The sequence below is a fragment of the Culex quinquefasciatus genome, chromosome 3 (assembly GCF_015732765.1).
Source record: "Culex quinquefasciatus strain JHB chromosome 3, VPISU_Cqui_1.0_pri_paternal, whole genome shotgun sequence".
In the NCBI taxonomy this organism is placed as follows: Eukaryota; Metazoa; Arthropoda; class Insecta; order Diptera; family Culicidae; genus Culex; species Culex quinquefasciatus.
Window position 1 is genome coordinate 65767913 of NC_051863.1, and position 23093 is coordinate 65791005.

At 36.4% G+C, this 23093-nt stretch overlaps 1 protein-coding gene across 1 annotated transcript in view; it reads right to left on the minus strand.

Annotated features, from left to right (window-relative positions):
* The window catches only part of LOC6032562 (protein tincar), a 283715-nt gene that overhangs the window by 239109 nt on the left and 21513 nt on the right, over positions 1-23093 (minus strand). The window contains exon 2 of the mRNA XM_038261860.1: positions 7935-8015. The gene's annotated coding sequence lies outside the window, so the exon portion shown is untranslated. The remainder of the gene's footprint in view (positions 1-7934; positions 8016-23093) is intronic.

Genomic DNA, 23093 nt, shown 5'->3' on the forward strand with positions numbered 1-23093 from the left:
AAGTATATTTAATTCAAAAAAAAAAAATGATGAATATGAATGAAAAATTTGGATTGGTGAGTAAAAATGCTAACCACTAGGCCATGACGACTTGGAATACTGTTACAGAGAGCGAGTTGTGGCGCTATAACCACGGCCAATAGTGTCCAGGGCATTCGTGGAAATACAATGTCCCATCCCAGAGGGTCCCGGAGTACCAAACCTTCTTAGCATGGTGCTCCCAACGAATACAACCAAAAATCTCGGAGCGTATGGTGGTGTGTCCCCACGCTTCTTCCTCCCCTGTCGATTCAGAATTGTGTTGTTGTCCGAACACTCAGTGCTCAAACTCAACCCAATTACGAGTTATCTCTGCGATACGGCTTTACGCAGTAGGCCTGGCCGCTTTGACGCTTGTGATGTTTCAATGCATTCCGATGCAGTGGCGCACTACAAATGTTAATAAACGACAAGAAGAGTGCTAGGCGTCATCAAACCTAAGGCACTCTCCAGGATCCCTTCGAAAGATTGGCTGCGCTAGGGTCTGATTAGATTAGATTAGATTAGGTTTTTGGCCCCCTTTCGACTTTGGTCCGAGTTGAGGGACATATAAAATATTTGCAACGGCATTATTTTATTCAGCTGTCTAGTTGCTAAGGTTTCTACCAAAATTTTAGTTTTTTTGTTTGCACCTGATTATAGAATGAGCGAAATGGGACGACCATGATCTTTTAGCTAATTAAGTTCAAATCTAAACGGAAAATCAATCAAAAATATTCAACACCATCCAAGTTGAAATGAAATTATTCACGAGACCCCATCAATTAGTCTGCTCTGTCACCGATAAGTGACGGACACATACTCGCTGTGTGTGTTTGTGCCTCGTTTTTATGTAAAACAAAGCGTCCAGCCACTATAAATTGTCCACACACTGGAAGCCCCTTTGAAGTGGCTTTCCCGGAATTAAACCAACCAACACGACCCACCCAATGGTCATTGCAGACAGTCCGGTTTTACACGCGGTTACATATGCACCAGAAATGTCATTAATTATCGCCCCGACGGGGTCTGTCCGCCTGTTCTGGGGGGGGCGGACACATTTTCACTAATTTTATGCACTTTTTTTTAATTGGTGAAAGAGGAGCACTCTTCCGGTGCAAATTTGTCATTTGAACTTTTTGAAAAATGCTCATTAAGTTCTATCAGCAGCTGAATATTCAATCATTTTTGTTGACCATAATTTCATTTTGGAATTTCTTCTCAAAACTAGATTATGTTTTTTTTGTTCAATTGGAAATCCAAACAGTTTGAGGTTGGATTCCACCAAACAGAAAAGGTTGCAGCTGTTGATTTTGTTCTGGGAATTCCACAAATTTAAACCAGGTGGTAACTCCTACTAGTAAATCAATAACTGTCTGTTGCCTTTTTTGGGAAGGCTTAACGTGACCAACTCACTTGACACTGAACTTTGGCCGAGTTTTTTTTTCCGAAGGCAATCATCATATCGGATGGTGGAACTTTGCGGTGATCGAGTTTCGGCGCGGTTGCCTTCTGCGAAGGCTTCTCGGTTTGACTTTTCAGCCAATTAGGCAATTTGCGGTTGAAGGCATTGCAGGGGCTTCTAATGTCATGACTGGCTTGACGGTGGTGACTTTCCCTCTTGAGTGAGTTGTTGCCGAAGAGTTAGAAAAGTGCTGAAACTGCAGTACTTTTGACTCCAAATTTCTATTTTGTCACCATTTACAAAATTTCTAAATTTTTACAATTTTAATTCATAATCTCTTTAATTTCACTTAAGCGCTAGATACCCAATAAATAAGGCATTCACGTATGTTTAATTCCGCTTCGGACGATTTGCGCTCGGTAATCCAATTAGAGCGAGAATCCGGCTTGTGCTGCTACTTCCGGTTTTGTACCATTACGGTTGCTTGCCGCTGTAACTCCTAAAACAACATTTATCCAAAAACATACCTAGAAGAAAGTGCTATCCAGGTAGAAAAATCATACCCATTTAATTGCCACCCACGGAAAAAGAGAAAGCAAATGAAGCTGCTTGGAGGGTCCACCATACCTTAAGCTTTGACATCTTTACGACCATCCTTCCTAGCACCGGAAATGGTAATCCGAAATCTCCCTTTTCCCGAGGTGCTGAAACCCATTCCGGGCAACTTATTCGCAAATGTGGCGTGTTAAATTCCGATTAATTTGGCCCACCTTCTGCCGTGACAATCGTGCTGCGGAGGATTCGTTAAGGTCGCCAACCCCCTGCTACAGGACTGCTGCTGTGATTAATGCCAATTGAATCGCGTTGATGGCTTTTTAATGTCACCCAGGTCTGGACCATTTCCTAGCTTGACAAGGTTCTGTCTGGCCGGCGTCAAATTGACCAGACTTTCCGAGATATCAATCAATCATTTGTTGTTTAGGCAGGAAATTTCATGAACTTTAGCACCTTTTTAAGCTCTCTCGAGAGGGTTGTTAAGCTTCAAACACAGCCTGTGGCTTCATGTTACTTCCTCGTCCCAAGTTAAGGTGTTGGTGCTGGATGGTGGGGGCGAGCGAAGCCTCACTCATAATCAGCCACACATGACAAAGGAGCAGAAAAGCTGTGACGATGTAATCCATTAATGCCATTTTTGTACTCCATCATGCATGTGCGAGAGAGGGGCAGGGTTGTGCGTACCGAAGTTGATTCTGTAAGGATTTAAGCAGAGGATATTACCAATTTAACAACCAAAACCGAAACCATTGAAGCAGTTCTTTAGAATTTTGCAACTTTTTCATGATTTTTAATTATGTTTTTTTTTTATTCTGATGAAACTGTGTCCACCGATTCTTTGTATTCAAATTCAAGAATTATTTATGTTCCGAATCAAGTCTCCTTACAAAATTGAGGACAGTCCGTAGAAAAGAACTGTGGAATTACTGGAAAGTCCTTGTTTTGAGAAGAATTTTCCTGATCGATACGATTTTATATTCGAATCATAGATTATTATTTTAAGATTTCTAAAAAAAATACAGTGCACAACTTTTTAAAAATTTTATCACAGAAACTTGGTTTTCATAAATTTTACCTCCTTAGATTTTTGTATATAACCAAAAGTGCCAATAATGCAAATTTGAGTAAAAGCAACCACACAAATTAAGAAACTCTCAGTTATTTAATGCTTTGAAAAGTGTAAAAAAATGGTGTGATTTCAATAAATGTGTCAATAGGACAAATTTAGTATCATAAAGGCAGTACTTCCAGTCTTTTTCTGACGTTGAATTCATCTTGATAATTCTTATACTAGTAAATTTGACAGAGATTTGAAATATTAGTTTATAAATCAAATTGCAAAATGATGATTTTTTCAGCACGAGCTTTGCCAAGTTAGATTAACTCAACATTTTTGGAATTTAAAATTTTAAATACTTCAACCACCACATTGTTCCAATGTTTTTTTTTGTAGATCGTTGTACTGAAAAATATACCGAACTTCCCAAACATATCTAATATTTTGGAAATTTGGTGTCTACGGGACTTTTTTATTTACAAAATAAAATTGGACGATCGATTTGATGGGGGACTCAGAATTCTGAATTCCTATAAACCACAGAGTAACCCAGAGGGAGCACTGGCATTTAATTTATGGTTGCGTTACGCGGTACATCGTGGTACATCCCCCCTTCAGCAACACTGTTGATTGTCTCCGAGAAAGATGACGTTTAAAGCGTTACATTTTTTTTTTTTTGCAGCAACCATGTGTTATATTTAGCTGTCAAAATTTTTAACTATCTCTCAATCAACAATGTGAATTTTCTGACGACTATCGCGGACACATCCGGTACGTCTGAAGTTTGCTGGAAGTGTCGGAAAAGTACCAACTTGGAGCTGTCTAGGAACCACCTCTTCCCACCGGGTGGGCCATGTTCCGCCAAAGAATTACCTGTTTTGGATGTTTCATGCTGGCAACGCTGTACCAGCTGTGGCTCGAACTGACCAAGTTGTAGTTTCGCGTAATAGATTCCAAATTCCAGCATTCCAGTGGATTTTCAGAAAACTAAGCTCAAAGTGAAAAATTGTGCGAAATTTTTTAGGACAGTTTCCGTGGTTGTAACATTTGTGACCGAAAAATTTCTCTGGACAGTTTTTTAGGGAACGGCGTCACATACCACTAGACAAATTTGTTTAGTAGATGGAATCTTTTTATTTCTATGTCTAATTTTCATTTATAGTCTTAATAGTCTCTCTGTTTAATTAAAAAACTGCGAAGAATGCATGGCATGCATTTGTGAGTGAAGCATCTCTAAAATAAGTTGCTGAAAGGACCAGAGACCCCCCTAACCCCCTTCCCACCTCCCCCAGTTTTCCTTATTTACACATTTATTTTCCTTCACAAACACATTTGTATGGAGTGCTGACAACCGCCAACTAGTGATAATACTTTAATAGGACCTCGAATAAGACAAACTTCGTCAGAATAGGCTCGTGGATCCCCTGGACGTTGGGACACCTGCCTTGGTTAGGCAATTAGATCTTGCATGATCCACGGGTGGCAATTTGAGATAGCGAAACAAATACCTGGAAGGAAGCATAACTTTTGTCCCACTGCCAAATCTAATGATTTGAGTAGTCCTGAGGGCACGCCTGAGGGACACTTCAGGCATAGACTGGAGACTTTAACTTTCAACTGCATCCCAAGGTCTTTCAAATTACAAATAAAATCATAGAACTTGAACAGAAAAAAATTACAAATCAAAGTCATCAAAACCTGGCACTTGTCAAAACAAACAAATCTGAAAAATCCTGAGTTTACTTTGATGACCTATCTACAATCACTTAGCTTAGAATAGTTAAGTAAAGTAAAACTTAGAAAATGTACACAACTTACGGCCGTCATCCACAATCAACTTAGAAAATTTGCTGGGCTGATATACGTTGCTATGCAGTTGTTTGTTTACCTTTGATATGGAAACGTCAACTTACCGTAGATTTTGAAATTTTCCAAACCATACGTCAAGTTTCTAATTTTATTCCTTTTCATTGTAGAAGATCAAATTCATTTCCAGTGATTCAAACTCCTAAGCTAAGTGAAATTTTCTAAGTTAAGTGATTGTAGATAGGCCATAACGCTCAAAACATAACGCTGAAAGCCGCTACCTTTCCAAAGGGTATACAAGTAACGGAGCCAAAAAATTTGACTGCTTTTGTTTGGACTGTTCTCTCTGGATTACTCTGTGTATAAACTATTGTGTTGCATATTTTTATAGGACCTTTTCAGACAAAAAATCTAGATAAGTCTACTCAAAGGATTCTTAAACTACCTCAATAGTTCAATAAGTAGCATTGCCCTACTGGAACGATACCTGTTTTCAAGAAGCCGACGTCAAATCTCAAAACTATCCAAGTAGCCACTTGCAAGAATAAGTCTGAATGTATACTGCAGTGCATCACAGCTTTTGCAGGAGCCGCATTCTGATTCTCATCAACTTGATTTTGATGATGCTATTTTTGCCTTCCTCACCTCACTGAGGAAAGGCTACAAAATCACTCGAAAAATGAAATTCTTAATTTAACCTCCTAGACTTAATTTAACCCTTCACGTGTACATATCGACTCAGAATCAAATTCTGAGCAAATGTCTGTGTGTGTGGTGGGATGTTGATCAAACAATTTGCACTGGGTTATTTCGGCACTGGCTCAACCGATTTTATCTGTTTTGGTCTCAGTCGGGGTCCCATAAGTCGCTATTAAAAAATTTAAAGTTTAGTTAAGCACTTCAAAAGTTATGCTAAAAAAACGATTTAAGCAAAAGTCCGGAAGATTGTAAGAAGGTTTTTGTAAGAAAACCCACCATGTTATACATTTAAGAAAGGTATTGAAAAGATCTTTCCAACGAGTTAAAAAGATTGAAAATCTGACAACCCTATCAAAAGTAATAAGCACTTAAGTGTTATTTATGCACTTTTCGGAAGCCAGATCTCAGATATTTCGATGAAAACGCGTCTTAAACAAACATAAAAATAAAATCTTAAGTTCAATATATCTGCAGTTCCGATTATTATGTAGCAAGTATTTCTGGTGCAAAAAGATGCCATTTATTCATTATATCAAACTCCACCCCTTAAAAAAAAGATTGCAAATAGACTTTTTAACAAATTTTAACGAATTGCTTAAGAAAATGGCAATTTTGACAAAATTTAAGATAAAAGCTGCCCTGCTGACAATCTGTGGCACATTCAATGATTGACGAATCTTGCAGGGCAGGTTAGCTTTTATTTGAAATTTTATTAAAATTTAAATTTTCTTTAGAAATTTGTTGAACAGCTTATATTTGAAATTTTATTGAAAATTCCGTTTTCGTAAGGAATCTTATGAAATTTCTTAAAAAATGTATTTAAAAAATTACCATGAGGTAGGATTTGGTTGATTTTGAATTCCCAGACATCAAAACAACATTCTCCAATCGTCAAATGTGCCACAAATTGTAGTATACATTAGAATTCCCATTAAATGTCATGTCCAATTTTTTACTGCTGAGCAGGGTTGTTAATCGATAAAGTTATTGATAGTATTATCGTCTAACGATAACACTAATGGTTATCGTTATCGTCATCTCGATAATTCTATCGGCGAAAATCTTATCGCCGATAAAGGACAATAAATCATTTCCAAAATCTTTTTAAAATCGACTTAATTTAAGCATATCATGATAATTTTCAATGCCTTGATTTTTTTTTGAAAATTTAGTAAGTTATTCAAAATACCGTATTTTTTCGAAAGCACTAAAATTTAATAATTTACAATATGTCAAACGAAGCTTTATTTTTTTTAATTTACATAGTTTTTTTTAAATACTTAAATTTTCAAAAAATACAATATTTTTTCAAAAATACTCAGATTTTTTAAATTAGGAAGATGGGAATCAAACAAAGCGAAATTGTTTATGCGTTTTCACAACTTGAATTTTCGAATATTTTAATAGAACTTTTGTGCGGACTCCTCTTAAATTTGTATGAAGACTTGTTTCGAGGAACCAATGGCGCAAAATGGTTTTTTTTTTGGGGATGAAGAATTGCAGACAAAGTTTTACCCAAATCGAGAATACAATAAACAGTTGATTCGTAAAAAAATGATACTCTATACTTGAGTTAAATTTTGAGATAGCGCTCTGTATTCAAATAAATAGTAATTTTACATAATATTCAAGATGTTCGGTTTAAAAGGAGAATCTGCCTAGAAAAGAATAACGAAATTAAGGAGTTTGTCTCTGCCTAAAGTCTCAAATTTGTAACTGTTAAAAAAAACTTACGATAAGCAAACCCTACCATCTAGCCGACAAGTGAATGGTGGTTGACTCGCTTATTGTTGAAACGCAACACGGCACAGGGTTATCAAATTTCCACACCGTCGGTCGGTCGGTTGAGTCGGTTGGGGGCCCTTCCCAGGCGCAACATGTGACAAACCCGGGAGCAGGTATTTTCCGCCACACAGACTCTGTGGATCCCATTTTGATGCCGGTGCGCTCAGATTTCTCTACACTCTGCTGCTTTCATTATGAATCTTGATGCCACGATGACTGACAATGACAGATATTTGGCTCTTCGGTTGACAGCTGCTGAGGACAGGCCCCCCGAGTTTGGTCTAGCAGTTGACATTTAAAGTTTTTTTTTCGCCTGTTGTGTGATATTAAGGTGAGAGAACAGGTTGAAGTGACATTTCGAATTTTGAAATTGATCTTTTTTTTTCAAATTACTGCAAATCATTTTTTTCTTTGAATCTCAAATTCTACCATTATCAGCAAGTTTTGAGCAAACCTATCTCCAAATCAGTACACTTTTTTCGCGCTTGAGTTGCACCCAGCAGCCATTAAAAAGAGGACTCCCAAAAGAGCCGTAAAAATAAAGTTCAGTTCCGTGAAAAAAGGATCAACCCAGGCCCAAGTTTGTACAATTCCGCCACATCATCTTACCTTCATTAGGCTGGGTTGCCGGCGAGTCCAGGATGCAAACCGTGTATGTTTACGGTTGGCCAAGATTTGCTGGAGCAAATTCTGAAAACAAAGCGAGCATAAGAAAGAAAAACACCAAGTGAGCATAGCATAATAAAGAGAATTAGCACAATGTGCCGAGCATAAAAAAAAACAAAAAAGAAAAACAGGGCTTCTGGCAACATATCACACTAGGTTGGAGCATAAAATCACAGAATATCAGATGTGAAACTTTAAAAATATTTTGGAAGATAGATGTAACAAATTTGTATGATTTTTATAATAAATATTTTTAAAATGAATGTTATTTTTTCAACTTTTAAATCTGATTGTCTGTGGACAAAAGGTAGCTATAATGGGAAGGTGCCATGCACGCTAAAAGAAGAGAAGGCACCCACTTTGATATGATTAGACATGGTTGGGTTGAAAGGAAAACAGGAAAATAAAACGAATTTGGACAGGGAGTACGTCGTCGTACACTGAGTTCCTGCGAGACGGTCCTCAGTCTCCAGTCTGTACAGACGGTTGTCCAGGGAATGGACGATGGTCCGTGAGGAAATTTATATTCGGAGGTTGGGGGGAACTTGAGCACCATGATGGCAAGCAAAGGATCTGGAATTGACGTTGAAAACTTGAAATTTAATTGAAACTGGTTGAATCTTTGAATCTTTGAATCTCTTAATTTTTGAATCTTTGAATCTTTGAATCTTTGAATCTTTGAATCTTTGAATCTTTGAATCTTTGAATCTTTGAATCTTTGAATCTTTGAATCTTTGAATCTTTGAATCTTTGAATCTTTGAATCTTTGAATCTTTGAATCTTTGAATCTTTGAATCTTTGAATCTTTGAATCTTTGAATCTTTGAATCTTTGAATCTTTGAATCTTTGAATCTTTGAATCTTTGAATCTTTGAATCTTTGAATCTTTGAATCTTTGAATCTTTGAATCTTTGAATCTTTGAATCTTTGAATCTTTGAATCTTTGAATCTTTGAATCTTTGAATCTTTGAGTCTTTGAATCTTTGAATCTTTGAATCTTTGAATCTTTGAATCTTTGAATCTTTGAATCTTTGAATCTTTGAATCTTTGAATCTTTGAATCTTTGAATCTTTGAATCTTTGAATCTTTGAATCTTTGAATCTTTGAATCTTTGAATCTTTGAATCTTTGAATCTTTGAATCTTTGAATCTTTGAATCTTTGAATCTTTGAATCTTTGAATCTTTGAATCTTTGAATCTTTGAATCTTTGAATCTTTGAATCTTTGAATCTTTGAATCTTTGAATCTTTGAATCTTTGAATCTTTGAATCTTTGAATCTTTGAATCTTTGAATCTTTGAATCTTTGAATCTTTGAATCTTTGAATCTTTGAATCTTTGAATCTTTGAATCTTTGAATCTTTGAGTCTTTGAATCTTTGAATCTTTGAATCTTTGAATCTTTGAATCTTTGAATCTTTGAATCTTTGAATCTTTGAATCTTTGAATCTTTGAATCTTTGAATCTTTGAATCTTTGAATCTTTGAATCTTTGAATCTTTGAATCTTTGCATCTTTGAATCTTTAAATCTTTGAATCTAAATGGCAAAAGAGTTTGTTTTGCATAATTTTGCATTGTTTACAAATCTCCTGACTCTTTTCGACCCAAAAAATAGTTGCACTTTTGTGCACTTCACTCGCTCCAAAAATGCATCCAATTGATGCAAATAATCGTGAAACGAAATTTCACAAACGGATGAACCAAAGCCCGCCTGTTGGTGGTTTTTGTGGGTTGCAACATTTCCTCTCATCTCGTTTCACAGAATAGTTTTCCGCCAAAAACGATAACGTGATTGGAATTCGTGAGGATTTGCCACTCAAAAAGAGAGAGAAATATAAAGCTTTTTGCTCATTCTGACGGGCTTCAGCATCGATATTTCTATTCATAAGCCTGTTGCGAAACAACTTGTTCGATATTGTGAATATATATTTTTTCGGATTTAAACCACGAAAGGATTGACTTTACGAACAGATATTGCTGAATAGAGGCACTTGATTGGAGCTGTTTGTTTCAAACGAATTTTATTCACAAAAAAAAACGCCAGTGTACGAGGACACAACTTTCGATAAAGCTAACGAGAAAGCCATGAACATATATTTTCAACTAAAACTAAAAACAAAAAACAATTTTGATAACACTTCTCGGTGAAAAAACTGTGCTTGAAATGCAAACGCAGGCAAACTTTTCCCGAACTCGTTTGCATTTTTGCGACCCGGAAAAGGCTAAGCTGCTGACGTGGAACGGTTCTCGCGAAATTTTTGGTTGTGACTAGGCCATCGGGGTCATTGAGGAAAGCTTAACAAAAGATTCAAAGATGTTTTGTCTTTTTGTCTTTTTGTCTTTTTGTCTTTTTGTCTTTTTGTCTTTTTGTCTTTTTGTCTTTTTGTCTTTTTGTCTTTTTGTCTTTTTGTCTTTTTGTCTTTTTGTCTTTTTGTCTTTTTGTCTTTTTGTCTTTTTGTCTTTTTGTCATTTTGTCTTTTTGTCTTTTTGTCTTTTTGTCTTTTTGTCTTTTTGTCTTTTTGTCTTTTTGTCTTTTTGTCTTTTTGTCTTTTTGTCTTTTTGTCTTTTTGTCTTTTTGTCTTTTTGTCTTTTTGTCTTTTTGTCTTTTTGTCTTTTTGTCTTTTTGTCTTTTTGTCTTTTTGTCTTTTTGTCTTTTTGTCTTTTTGTCTTTTTTTTTTGTCTTTTTGTGTCCATTTCACCCCTCAATCCCTCACGCCTCACTGAAAACCTAGTTTTCATAGCCAAAATTCCGTATGCTGCCCCAATAAACGAGATTCGCATGAGTGCCAACACTCACATTAACACAAATACAGCAGCTCAGCAGGTTGCATTTGATGTGGCCAAGCTCTGTGTGTTTGAGCGCGATAGTGGAAAAATAATTAGTTTTCCCTCACTTTTCCACGCGAATGCGTTTTAGGTGGGATGCGTTCAAGAGGCGTTTTTTGGGGATGACCCCGACCCCCCAAACTAGAGAGCACTTGGCTTTTAGAGGTTTTGTAAGGGGGGGGGGGGCAATTTATGAGTTGTGAATTGCCACTTGAACGGTGTTGTCGAGCATAATTAGTCATAAATTTTACAGTTATAATTGGGGTTAAATGACATTTTGTCACATTTTGCTTAATATCAATAGGAATATTTGAAGAAAAAAAACAAAATCATTGTTTTTTTACAAAGAAACGTAAAATTCTCAAATTCCTCGAAAAATCCTACCAACACCAGTAGCTGACCATCCCGAGAGCTTCTGAAAGCCGATATCTAAATCGAAATCTAAATTGGACAGCCCTCGACTGTATAAATCCAATTTTCAATGGGGGCCGCCGCACTCCATTCATCCAATCAATTGCTGCGACGACCCCAAAGTGACCATCCTCCTCGATGATGGTCAGGACACACTGGCAGATAATGGGGTTATTTTTTATCCGACCATTTTCGGGGGCAGCAGGCAGAAGAAAAAAAATCCCCAGTCTGAATGTAATCATTAGGGTGGGTACGTTTTTCAAAAAGTTCTCGGATCAAGTTTTAGTATGGTTCCCCTTGTAGGGCATGCCCATAGGGACTTTCATGCCAAATATCAGCTCATTTGGTTGTAAACTGGCTGCGCGCATCAGGGTTAAAGTTTACATGGGAATTACTATGGGAAATTGGAACTTTTTGTTAAAACGCTCCTACAGGTCTGGAAAAATCACGCGCCAACTTCTGGTATGGTCAAGCCTAAGGGGAATGGTCTGGAGAACACTTTTCCCGAAGAGAGCATATGGATTCGTTGTCCCTAGACCTGGCGCATCAGCAAACAATCCGATGTCTCCGGAATCAACGGTTTTCCCTGAAAAAGCATCAAATTTTCCTTAGCATGCTATGCAAACTTGATGAACACCGCGACGCCATACGTCAGGCAGCTACCACGTGGGTGAGAAATGGCTGAAATATTCAATTGCAAACCATCTTTTAACTAGAAAATGATCATTTCGAGCAGTCCTGATATTATTTAGTCGAATTCTGAATCTATGCATAGCAAATTCGTTTTTTTTTGCAAATATTTTAACCACGTGTAGCTGCCTGAAGTATGGCGTCGCGGTGTTCATCAAGCTTGCATAGCATGCTAAGGAAAATTTGATGCTTTTTCAGGGAAAACCGTTGATTCCGGAGACATCGGATTGTTTGCTGATGCGCCAAGTCTAGGGACAACGAATCCATATGCTCTCTTCGGGAAAAGTGTTCTCCAGACCATTCCCCTTAGGCTTGACCATACCAGAAGTTGGCGCGTGATTTTTCCAGACCTGTAGGAGCGTTTTAACAAAAAGTTCCAATTTCCCATAGTAATTCCCATGTAAACTTTAACCCTGATGCGCGCAGCCAGTTTACAACCAAATGAGCTGATATTTGGCATGAAAATCCCTATGGGCATGCCCTACAAGGGGAACCATACTAAAACTTGATCCGAGAACTTTTTGAAAAACGTACCCACCCTAGTAATCATACACGCATGATCACGCAACAGATATAATGTTATCATCATCGTCCGATTTTGGGATTTCGATGAGAGGGTTTCACTTTCTCTTTTTTGAGTGTAATGCAAACCATCAGTATCGGTTGAAAATTGGAGCTATAAACAGCTAAAAGGTCGAAACATTACCGTGAGTAAGGGCTCTTTCGGATATCCGGAATTTGGATAAAAGGTATCCTTAAAGTTTAGCTAGTTTTTCCTGCGTTTTGAATTTTTCTAAGATTTGGTATATTTTGTGGTTGCGCAGTTGTCGAAATAAAATAAAAGCTTTTTAAATGAATTAGATATGATTTGATTTGAAATTTAGAATTAAATGCACGTTCCAAAAATGGTTGTAAAAATCAACAGACAGTATTTTTTTACTTTTTGTACAGCTTTTAAAGTCTCCTTCAAAAATTCCTTAAAAAAATCAGGAAGCAAACAAATTATTATTCACAAAAACAAACATGTCCAATGAAAATCTTGTAAAGTCGATTGAAAACTATACAGAATAATTTGAGTAATGGTTAATAAGGTCAAAGTCAAGGGGCGGAGGGAGGCAAAAAAAAAAATAAAAATAGCAAGCCCAGGTATTAACATAACCTGGTCTTCGGTTAAAAAAATCGTCAAAAATACACTTTCAAATATGTTTTAATCTGCAAATTAAAAATACTAAAAGTTGCTCAAAATGACCACCTGAACAAGGGAAAAAAACATATTGGGCAGATATCACAAACACCAACAGATCAATATTTAGTTGACACAAAGTAAACAAAATAAGTACAGTCCAGACTCGATTATCCGAAGCCTCGATTATCTGAAGTTTCGATTATCCGAAGTTCGATTATCTGTATGGGACTTTGGATAATCGAAAAACGAACAAGAGAATTTTTCGTTTTTTTCTTTTTCTTATTTTTAACATCAAATTTGAGTTTTGCGACCTCATTTTAGCCAAATTTGAAGAATTGATTGTCTATTAAATATTAAATTAATTTTTTTTTTCAATTTTCCGTCTCCGCCATATTGGACGCCATCTTGGATTTAAACATTCTAAATCCCTTTAGTTTAGTTTAGGGCCCATTCATAAGCTCGACAATAGGGCAAAACATTCAATATTACGCCCTTTAGAAAAAATTGGCTGGATTTGAAAATTTTAAAATTATTGTTTTCGAAATGATCGAAAAATTTCACAAATGTTTCATATTTTAACATTGTGATTCGGACCATTAGTTGCTGAGATATCGACATAAGAAAATGGTGGGTTGTTTGGGTGAGACTTAGAAAACATCAATTTTCCTGTTTTTAATCCTTTGCATGGCAATATTTCAGCAACTAAGGGTCGTATCAACAAAGTTGATGAAAGCAAAATATAGAGAATTTTCTCAGCTAAAAAAATTCGACTATTTTCAAAAAACTCACCTAAAAATGGCTATAACTTGAAAACGGTGCACTTTATCAAAAATTCACTAGAGTACTTTTTGATTCCAAATTCGGTTTTACATCGAAAACTGAAGTTGAAAATTTGTTGCGACCAATATTTCGATTTTTTGAAAAAAATCTGTATTGATTCAAAAAATCATAACTCGGTCAAAGATGTTTTGCCCATTTTGGAAATTTCTGAAAAGTTGGCATTTGATGTCCTCTAAAACATATCAGAAATTTAAAAACAATAGTTTTTTTGCAAATCAAGTTTTAGTGACAAAAAGTTTAAAAAAATCAACAAATTTGTTTTACCTTGTATCATTTTTTTCAGTGTAGTCCATAACCATACCTACAACTTAACCGAAGATACCAAATCGATTAAAAATATACTTCCAAAGATACTGATTTTTGAATTTTTACATATCTTTTTTTATGGATAGCTGCCAAATTTGTATGGAAAATTATATGGACAAACACCAAAAAGTTTCAGTTGGATTAAAAAATACATAAAATAAAATTAAACAAAAAAGCCCGATTCCGTAGAAAACTGCTCAACTAATTAATTCTGTTTATTTATTAAAGTGTTGGTAACAGAAAAGTTTTATGCTGAAATTCAATACTTTTGTAGCTTCTTTGAACGATTGATTTTCTAAACAAATTAGATCAATCTTTCTCAAATCAGTTGATCCTTGCTGGTGGAATCCATCCCAACTTCCCTACCATGATTTCAACGACAGTTATCTAATGGCTACCAAACTAGACGACGAAAAGTTGCTGCAACGATTCCCAATCCCCAATCCCTCTCCGGATCCAAAAACTGTCCATCGCAGGGCATCGGATTAATTTTATTGATTTTCAATATCCGTTTCCCTTCCACTGTGTCCTGGCGGGTTCGCTCTACACACACACACACAGCACAAAAAAAGAAGGAAAAATCATTGAATCGCCCCGGCTATTTTGTCCTGACGCCCCCGACCCCTATCGAGTTTTCCCGGCCAAATATTGGTTCTGTGAGCTGATGGTGGATGCTGCCGGCAACCAAACAGAACCCCAAACTAACCGACCATCTTTAGCTGGACGGATTATTTTTTATCAGTTTTTGGCTTTCTTTTTTTTGGTTGATGGCTGAAGTTTGCTTCGAGCCAGATATTCTAGAATGGCAACTCAGCTGGGGATCGCTGCTTTTCCGAAAAGCTCCCAAGTCATTGAAGGTGGAAAGGGGGAAAGGGTGGGGGGACGCTTTCCATCAGCTTTTTCCTCGACATCAGGATAAACAGATATTATTCATTCCGTTGCTGGGTTCGATGCTCGTCTCGTTGCACTTTTACCGATCAAAAGATGAGTTCTCATCCTGTGGGGCACAGCGAAATGGGAGGATTTTGTGCAGTTGTGCAAAGTAAATTGCTTTTTAAATATTTTACAACGCTTCATAATTAATTTTGCGAAACGTTGAGGGGGGATTAGAGGGACTTGTGGAAGAGATTTTGGTGGGGAAACGGGATGAAGTCCGGTGTAAACGACTGAAATTAAGTGGAGAGATATTATACAGACAAGCTGACCGTTGCTGTAGTGGGTTTCCTGGCTTCAATGCGCTTTATTTAGTGGTGCTTTTTAATTACTTTGCAATGCCAGCAAGAATTAAATTAAATGTGATAAATCCAGATGTAACGATAAAGTCTAATTAAGTCTTCTTGATTTCTTGTCTTCTTGTCTTCTTGTCTTCTTGTCTTCTTGTCTTCTTGTCTTGTTGTCTTGTTGTCTTGTTGTCTTGTTGTCTTGTTGTCTTGTTGTCTTGTTGTCTTGTTGTCTTGTTGTCTTGTTGTCTTGTTGTCTTGTTGTCTTGTTGTCTTGTTGTCTTGTTGTCTTGTTGTCTTGTTGTCTTGTTGTCTTGTTGTCTTGTTGTCTTGTTGTCTTGTTGTCTTGTTGTCTTGTTGTCTTGTTGTCTTGTTGTCTTGTTGTCTTGTTGTCTTGTTGTCTTGTTGTCTTGTTGTCTTGTTGTCTTGTTGTCTTGTTGTCTTGTTGTCTTGTTGTTGTCTTGTTGTCTTGTTGTCTTGTTGTTGTCTTGTTGTCTTGTTGTCTTGTTGTCTTGTTGTCTTGTTGTCTTGTTGTCTTGTTGTCTTCTTGTTTTGTTGTCTTGTTGTTGTCTTGTTGTCTTGTTGTCTTCTTGTTTTGTTGTCTTGTTGTTGTCTTGTTGTCTTGTTGTCTTGTTGTCTTGTTGTCTTGTTGTCTTGTTGTCTTGTTGTCTTGTTGTCTTCTTGTTTTGTTGTCTTTTGGTGTAGTTATCTTTTTGTTATCGTGTTTTGTTATCTTGTCTTTTAATTTGTAATGATGTTACCAGCAGCTCTTGCTTGATCTTTTTCTTCACGATCCGGTAATGCCCATCACCCAAACACGCACAAAAACCATCGTAATGCGTGTGAAACTTCATTACGCCCTCCTCTGCCCAGACCGTCCTTTATCAGCCCACATCGCTTCTTTTTGGCGGGCTTTTTTCTTCATCTCAACGGTCTTCTGACTTCATTAGAGAACATTAAAGCTTTTGATAGCGCCGGATGCTGCCAACGCCGGGCTTCTCTTCTGGTTAGTATCTGGCTTCCTGTATCTGGTTTGACTTGGGCGCAGAATGCGTGACAGGCCTTCAATATGGATTCTGAGGGTTGAAGGGTGGAAGGGGGATTGTGCCTCTTTCATTCGCTACGCCTATGATTGCTAATGATGGAACACGTGTAAAGAGTGGCACGTGATGGCAATGCTCAAACGGGTTACTAGCGGGGCAAGGATCCTGGTAAGGATTCGCTTCCTGAGCAGAAAGTTATTCATAAAAGCAATCGTTTGGGCTATATCGTGGCGTAAAATATTACCGACGTGAAGTCTTGCAAATACGGAGGGAATCCTTGGGAAATGTAGCGAAACGAGTTGTGATTGAAGTATTGAGCCAATTTTCGATTCGTTTTGGTTGGTTTAGAATACGACATTCAGAAATAAACAAAGTAATGCGCAAGAAAATTACTGATTTAGAGAATGACAAGAAGACAAGAAGACAAGAAGACAAGAAGACAAGAAGACAAGAAGACAAGAAGACAAGAAGACAAGAAGACAAGAAGACAAGAAGACAAGAAGACAAGAAGACAAGAAGACAAGAAGACAAGAAGACAAGAAGACAAGAAGACAAGAAGACAAGAAGACAAGAAGACAAGAAGACAAGAAGACAAGAAGACAAGAAGACAAGAAGACAAGAAGACAAGAAGACAAGAAGACAAGAAGACAAGAAGACAAGAAGACAAGAAGACAAGAAGACAAGAAGACAAGAAGACGAGAAGACAAGAAGACAAGAAGACAAGAAGACAAGAAGACAAGAAGACAACAAGACAAGAAGACAAGAAGACAAGAAGACAAGAAGACAAGAAGACAAGAAGACAAGAAGACAACAAGACAACAAGACAAGAAGACAAGAAGACAAGAAGACAAGAAGATCTGAATCTGAAAATACCTTTTAAAACTTCAAAATTTGCTCATTTTTACGATTCAATGCCTTCAAAAATATGTCGCTCTATGAAAAGCAAACATTTTACTTTCCACACCACAACCGTTCCTCGGATCATTCTGCATAATTCATTCCTGCAGTCATTGAGTGCATTTAACTTGCAAAGGATTTTCAACTCCCAGACATTTTCATTTCCCTTCTTCTGCTGGGAGTTAACCGCACATGCACTGAGATGTGAGTGTGAATAGTGCACTCACTTGAAAATTGGAAAATTACTCACAAGTGCAGGCCAGATTAGTGTGTGTGTGTGTGTGCATGAAGAGATCACAGACCGTATGGAATGCAAACAAAGCCCCCGGAAAATGTGCAATTCCGATGAGAGTTGAGCAAGGTATGAGTTTGTTTGGGGAGAAGAATAATGTTTGCTTTGGAACTATTTTAAATAGAATGTAGAAAAATAGTTTGAAGTTTTCACTGGCAACCCTGCTGTATTGTTTGTTGGTTGTCATAATCACACAACTATTGCTTTATTTTGCTTTAGTGTAGTAGTGAGATCTTTCGTTCAAACACATCCTACTGTCTTTTTGACATATTTCTGTCAGTGTTGATCCTCTTTCCTGCTCCAATACAGATTCACTGCTTTCTCAGTTGAAATATGTCAACTTATGACGTCATAATTTCACATCCTTTTTGCGAAGGGAAGGAAGTAATTTCAGTTTATTCAAATTTAGCTTGAAGATAAATCAACAGTGCCAGAGGTCTGTTTTCTTGTGATATCTCTGAATCAGAACCCACAATCCTTAGGTTTTGCGCATCGACAAAGGCAATCCAAAAGGAACAGTCTTGGCTTTTCATTCAGCAGAAATTTAGTCTGCTCATTGTCACTATCTGCATTTCCCCCACTACCCTTCTCCACCTCTTAATATTTAAAGTCTGTGGTTTCTGGAAGAAAACGGCGATGCACATTTCAGCTCCAACTCCTTCGGATCTCCGGTGGTAGACCACAAGCACCAGCCTTGCCCCTCAAAAAAGTGGGAGGGTGCGATAAGGGACAAAAGGCTGAAACAGTGACAATTCTTGCAAAAAGGGCTTTTGTTTCTGACTTTCATTTGAGCGAGGGGCTGGCCTTGTCCCCACACAAACCAAACAGACCATGACTCCAGACCATGGTTGTTCTGGACCGGGGAGTGACATTCGGAGACCAGATATCCGTTTGGTTAGAAATATTTTATTTTTCTGTGTGAATATTTTATGCTTTGAACAGTGACTCCCCCTAACCTAACCCTCGAAATCCGGGACTAAGACGTAGTCTGTCCCTTAAGGGGGTTGAGCTCTACCAACTTCAAGCTGCTGCTTTTTGCAATTTCGAACAACAAATATCAAGTGTAAATATTGAACGAATGGATGAATGGTGCACAACAGAAGAAGTGGAAAAACGCTTTGTGAGCCCCTTTCCCTTAATCCTCACACCCCCAGCCAAACCAACCACTTCAGGCCGGGAAATCCGGAACATAAACGAAAGGTTGCATGCAGCGGTGTGGTGGCAGCGGATAAGAAGCATGAATCAGAAGATCTACGTTCAGGCGAAACGACGAAACGAAACGGCGAAGCCCCTTGCGCCTGTTGTTATGCTTCACGTCGGGGTCTAGCAAAAGTGCCGTGATCGGACGACGCTGAGCTGTGCTGCTTCGGTGCGACCACGACCAGGACTCGAGGAACTCTTTAAACTTTTGGCGCTTGTTTGTCTTGGACAGTGCGACAACGGAAAGTTAAAGAAGGATCCTGGCGGTGTACTGAAGGTGATAGTTTTGGGAAATTGTAGTTGCATGGCCATAATCGAATCGAATTAATTAAAAAAATCTTATACCTTTCTTAAGTAAGAAAGGCAAAAAGTGTTAACCCAAAATTCAATACGATCGACAAACTTTAAACATTACCAAGCTGTTGGAAAATCCATACATTAAAATGTACAAAATATTTGTTATACTGACTCCTTATTTTTAAATTGGTCGTTATTTTTTTAATGATTTATGTTTAGTTATTTTATTAATTTAATTTTTATTTACGTTCGCTTTTTTACAAAAATCATTCAAATGTTTTCAAAAAACTGATAACGTAGGATTGTTCTTAAATAGTTTATCAATATTTTTCAAAATTATGGTGAAACTTGATGAACTCTACTAAATGCCAATCGTTTGAAAATTGTCCCATTTTCACCTCTTAGAAGGGGTGACATTGATTCAAATGAAATTAAAAATGATGCTCAAATACAAAGAAAGGATCAGAACAAATCATTCAACAGTGCTCTTGTTTGAAGGAAACGTATTGACATGCTGCAACATTAAAAGTGGAGATTTTTAGAAATTCAGTTACTTTTCGAGCAATAAAAAAAAATTTTAGGTTGCTTTTTCGAGAGGACATTTTTGACCAAAATGTATCTCAATTTAAACAGCTGCCAAACAGTCAGGATTTGTTCTGGGAACGTATTTTATTCAACAAAGTTTTCTTAAAATGTCCCCTACACAACCCTTTAATTAGATTTAAAGTTCATTGCGGGGAACCTGTACAGTTTCCCAGTACCCCATTTATAGATGTAATATCATACTGCAAGCAAAAATTACTTAGGCTCTTTTATAAATAATCATTTCAGGGATAAAATAAAAAAGGGCTTAAAAACACATCACTATAAAAACTGAAAAAAAAATAAAAAATAAAGTTACTCATCTTTAATTTTTAGCTTACGATATCATGAAAACTATTGATACCATTTTCAATGTTTTTAATAGTAAGTACTATTTTTTTGTTTCGAGAGGCAAATTAAATAATCCTTGTTTCCTGCATTTTTTTAATGCACAAAATTCAAAATCTGACGATTTTTATACGACAAACTTTAAATATTTTTACTTAAAAAACTAATATTTTGAAGATCTGTCTTTATAATGCAAATAAGACCTGCTTAACAAGTCTTCACAAACATTTTGAAACGATTTGTTCAAAAATCAGGTTTTTAATTGGATAAAATGGGATTTTTTATTACACTATCTAAAGAAAATGTGCTCATTCTTATTTCATGTTAATGCATATAGTTAGAAGCTCCAGCGGAATTTGATTTTTTTTTCAAGAATGTTTTACAATATCTGAACTTAAGTTTGTTAGTTTTTTTTCCTGCTACCGTTAACCCATTTTCAATCCTTAAGAAAAAAAAAAACCTAAGCCATTAATGTACTCGAAATAAGATGAACGTAACAATACATTTTGTAAAAAGGAACAAAAAACTTTTGTAAACTGATTACCCTTAACTTGTAAAAATTTCGCGCTGATATTTCGATACCTCTTAGTACAAGAAAGCGCAGAGGCATCCAATTATTAAAAAAAAAATCTTACAGAAATCCCGACAGTTTTGAAAAGTTTATTATTTTGCATACGGTCACCCTCTTTTTTAAAGCTTTTTTTTAACTAAATCTTAAGAAAGGTTTGCATATCATCTTAGGGTACGGCTGCCTAAACCATATTAAATTAAATTGTAAAAACAAATTACCGAAAATAGTAAAAGTCAAAAGAAATAAATTGAGTACACTGAAAAATGTTCAATATTGTTTGAATATTCTAAATTTAAAATTAATTAAAATCTTAGCATATAGATTTATAAAAGCACGATATTTTATCTTCAAAACACTCAAAAACTTAAATCAATAAGGTGTTTTCGAAAAACAGGAGTTAGCGCAAGCACTACAAATGTTCATAACATCAAGAACAAGGAATAAAAAGTACAACCTTTAACATAAGTCTTTAAATTTTGCTTCAATAAAAACTCTACAGATTTATTTCTGGTTCTCGATGGTATGAACTTTGTTCACGGTTAGGAGATCTCATTTTTTGCGTGTAGTTTTTGATCAAAGCAGAATTTAACAGGTCATAGTACTGTCTTTGGTTTCGAAATTATATTATGTTTAATATTTTCATAATACATAAAAAATGAAAATATATAAATCAAAATAAATGAAAAATCGATTGAAAAAAGTCAAAATCCAAGAAGAACTCCAAGCTCCAAAAAATAATGTCTTACTTAAAGCTAACACCATGATCTTTTAGCTGAGCTATTCTCTACGAAATCGGTCTTTTTTTTAGAATTTTATTTTTTGTATTTTTTGATCCGAATGAAACTTTTTTGATGCTTACGGTATGCTCAAACAAGCAATTTTGCATCATTAGTTTGTCCATATAATTTTCCATTAAAATTTGGCAGCTGCCCATACAAAAACGATGTATGAAAATTCAGAAATCTGTATCTTTTGAAGGAATTTTCAGATCGATTTGGTGTCTTGGGCAAAGTTGTAGGCAAGGGTCCTGATTTTCGGCTCAATGAACAGAAACCACTCACTCATCGCCTATTCCAACCCGCTAGCATTCATGAGCGAATGAGTCTCGCAAGCAGCCAGCGAGTGGCCCGAACTGTTCACTCAGCGAACAAATACATCGTGAAAATATTTGCCTACTCCGTCGCTCGACGACACTCACGCACTACCATGCTCAGCGAAGAGCCACTCTCACAAAATGCCAGCGCGGCAGCCTTTTTGTCTTCACGCCCTCAGTTTGCCATCAATTTGATTTTTTCTTGGTGGAAGTTTCTTTGAATGGTGTCTATAATGTTATGAAATCAAAATAAATGAACAATTTAATTGATAACATTGATTTTAGGCAACCCAAATCAATGAGTATAACGCAGCGCATTAGAGAAAAAATGTTTTCAGTTCAGAGTGATCGGAGACGATCGGCCTGTCTGAACCGTTCGGAGACTGAGCCGATCAGAGAGAGAGAAGAGTAGAAAAGAGAGTGTTCGGGTGCGAATGATGATAGAGTGACAAACGGTAGGAATTCATGAGGGCAGTATCGCGTCGCCTGCTATTTGTGCTCGCGAATGGAGCGGTTGATTTTGAGCAATCAGGACCCTTGGTTGTAGGTATCAGGCTTGCCACACGTACATATATTTTAGGCACAGAACAAACACTCAATCAAGTATAACTTTAAAGAAAAACATTTTTATCAAAAACTAAACATGTAAAAAGATGCAAAAAATGTTTATCTTTTTAGTGCAGTTTACAAAAACTACTCAAGTGTATTTTAACTGTACAAATAATTAGTTTGAGTGTTTGGTCTGTGCCAAAAATATCTGTACATGTGGCAACGCTGGTAGGTATGGATAAGGACTACGCTGAAAAAATATATAGACGGTAAAAAAAATTGGTGATTTTTATTTAACTTTTTGTCACTAAAACTTGATTTGCAAAAAAAATACAATTTTTTTATTTTTTGATATGTTTTGGAGGACATCAAACGCCAACTTTTCAGAAATTTCCAGTTTGTGCAAAAAATCATTGAACGAAAAATGATTTTTTTAATCAATACTGATTAAAAAAAAATCAAAATATCGGTCGCAAAAATTTTTCTACTTCAATTTTCGATGGTAAATCACATTTGCTATCAAAAAGTACTTCAGTGAAGTTTTCATATAGTGCACCGTTTTCAAGTTAAAGCCATTTTTAAGTAACTTTTTTGAAAACAGTCGCAGTTTTTTCATTTTTTTAAATTAGTGCGCATGTTAGCCCACTATTGAAAAAAAAATATTTTTGAAAAGCTGAGAAAATTCTCTATATTTTGCGATTTTGAACTTTGTTGATACAACTCTTAGTTGCTGAGATATTGCCATGCAAAGCTTTA